This window comes from Pleurodeles waltl, chromosome 5 (genome assembly GCF_031143425.1).
Source record: "Pleurodeles waltl isolate 20211129_DDA chromosome 5, aPleWal1.hap1.20221129, whole genome shotgun sequence".
NCBI classification, from domain to species: domain Eukaryota; kingdom Metazoa; phylum Chordata; class Amphibia; order Caudata; family Salamandridae; genus Pleurodeles; species Pleurodeles waltl.
Window position 1 is genome coordinate 7,156,368 of NC_090444.1, and position 3,056 is coordinate 7,159,423.

Sequence of the window (3,056 nt, forward strand, 5' to 3'; positions counted from 1 at the left end):
CTTGCACCCCTGCCCAACTCCACCCCCCCCCCAAACCTGGTGCTTGGCTGCACCCCCACACACCTGGTGCTTTCACCCCTCTCCTGGCTGTACCCCTACACACCTGGTGCTTGCACCCCTCTCCTGGCTGTACCCCTACACACCTGGTGCTTGCACCCCTCTCCTGGCTGTACCCCTACACACCTGGTGCTTGCACCCCTCTCCTGGCTGTACCCCTACACACCTGGTGCTTGCACCCCTCTCCTGGCTGTACCCCTACACACCTGGTGCCTTCACCCCTCTCCTGGCTGTACCCCTACACACCTGGTGCTTTCACCCCTCTCCTGGCTGTACCCCTACACACCTGGTGCTTGCACCCCTCTCCTGGCTGTACCCCTACACACCTGGTGCTTGCACCCCTCTCCTGGCTGTACCCCTACACACCTGGTGCTTTCACCCCTCTCCTGGCTGTACCCCTACACACCTGGTGCTTGCACCCCTCTCCTGGCTGTACCCCTACACACCTGGTGCTTGCACCCCTCTCCTGGCTGTACCCCTACACACCTGGTGCCTTCACCCCTCTCCTGGCTGTACCCCTACACACCTGGTGCCTTCACCCCTCTCCTGGCTGTACCCCTACACACCTGGTGCTTTCACCCCTCTCCTGGCTGTACCCCTACACACCTGGTGCTTGCACCCCTCTCCTGGCTGTACCCCTACACACCTGGTGCTTGCACCCCTCTCCTGGCTGTACCCCTACACACCTGGTGCTTTCACCCCTCTCCTGGCTGTACCCCTACACACCTGGTGCTTGCACCCCTCTCCTGGCTGTACCCCTACACACCTGGTGCTTGCACCCCTCTCCTGGCTGTACCCCTACACACCTGGTGCTTGCACCCCTCTCCTGGCTGTACCCCTACACACCTGGTGCTTGCACCCCTCTCCTGGCTGTACCCCTACACACCTGGTGCCTTCACCCCTCTCCTGGCTGTACCCCTACACACCTGGTGCCTTCACCCCTCTCCTGGCTGTACCCCTACACACCTGGTGCCTTCACCCCTCTCCTGGCTGTACCCCTACACACCTGGTGCTTGCACCCCTCTCCTGGCTGTACCCCTACACACCTGGTGCTTGCACCCCTCTCCTGGCTGTACCCCTACACACCTGGTGCTTGCACCCCTCTCCTGGCTGTACCCCTACACACCTGGTGCTTGCACCCCTCTCCTGGCTGTACCCCTACACACCCGGTGCCTTCACCCCTCTCCTGGCTGTACCCCTACACACCTGGTGCCTTCACCCCTCTCCTGGCTGTACCCCTACACACCTGGTGCTTTCACCCCTCTCCTGGCTGTACCCCTACACACCTGGTGCTTGCACCCCTCTCCTGGCTGTACCCCTACACACCTGGTGCTTGCACCCCTCTCCTGGCTGTACCCCTACACACCTGGTGCTTGCACCCCTCTCCTGGCTGTACCCCTACACACCTGGTGCCTTCACCCCTCTCCTGGCTGTACCCCTACACACCGGGTGCCTTCACCCCTCTCCTGGCTGTACCCCTACACACCTGGTGCTTTCACCCCTCTCCTGGCTGTACCCCTACACACCTGGTGCTTGCACCCCTCTCCTGGCTGTACCCCTACACACCTGGTGCTTGCACCCCTCTCCTGGCTGTACCCCTACACACCTGGTGCTTGCACCCCTCTCCTGGCTGCACCCCTTAGACTACAGAACAACTCTTCCCTTCATCCCTGAAGCCATTCCCTTTTCCAGATAAACTGCGCATGCTCACAGACTCGGTGCCTACTGCCCAGTAGCGCATGCTCAGTGAACATCTACACTCAGAGCTGCACATGTTCAGTGAGGTTCTTACTGTCCACTCAAAACTGCGCATGGTCAGAGAGAGCCGTCGCTTCGCCCCAGCTGCGCACGCCCAGCTAGTATGTCACGGTAAAACCTCAAGTGCGCACGCTCAGTGAGTAGATACCGAGGGCTCTAAACTGCGCATGCTCACAGACTCGGTGTTTACTACCCAGTAGCGCATGCTCAGTGAACAGTTCACTCTACACTCAGAGCTGCACGTGTTCCGCGACTTTCTTACTATCCACTCACAACTGCGCATGGTCAGAGACAGCAGTCGCTCCGCCCCAGGTGCGCACGCTCAGCGAGTAGGTCACCGTGAACCCTCAAGTGCGCACGCTCAGTGACTAGATACCCGGGCTCCAACATGCACATGCTCAGTGAGTTTTTGACCGGGAACTAGTTGTGCTTGCCTAGCGTCATGGGGGGGAGGGGTGGGCTCAGATCTGCGCATACTCAGTGAGTTTCGGCCCGTCAGCGCATGCGTAGAGGGGATAGTGCGCTCTTAGACGGCTTAATGTTTAGAAGGCTGTAAAACGCGGAGAGGCGCTGCTGAGTTGTTGATAACAAACGCACAGATGGATATTGGGTGTTTCATCAAAAGAAAGCAACGATAAGTAGCTGGTTTCCGGGTGCCAAGAGCGAGACGGCTCTGCCTGGAAGCGGCTGATGACGTTTGTATAAGTGGAAGGTGGGGGCAGAGAAGGGTAGTTGGGGTGCGAAGGGGGCGGGGGCATCTCATATGTTCTGGGGGGGGGGAGGGTTACTTATGCTATGGTGAAGCTCTCCCAAATATCACTAACCTGCTGGGTTACTCACTTCTCAATAGGTAGAAAAACAAAGAATCAATAAAAACCTCAGTGACAGCAGCAGGATACCATTGTATGATGTGGCGTGTCACCCAGGTGAGAATGATGTCTACGCTTACATATTCACTCACTCATCCACCCATGCATTGCATATTCACTCACACTCACTGTTAGACTTGGCATCCTTGGCGTGGTATCCCCTAACTTTTTGCCTCTGTTTCCCAGGTTGTTGATGTGTGCTGGACTCTGTTTTTGCTGTTTTTGTTACTCTGGGCACTTTACCACCGCTATCCAGTGCTAAAGTGCAAGTGCTCCTATGTAAAATGTATGTGTAATTGGCTTTCCATGATTGGCATATTGTATTTACTAGTAAGTCCATAGTACAGTGCACTAGCGGTGCCCAGGGCCTGT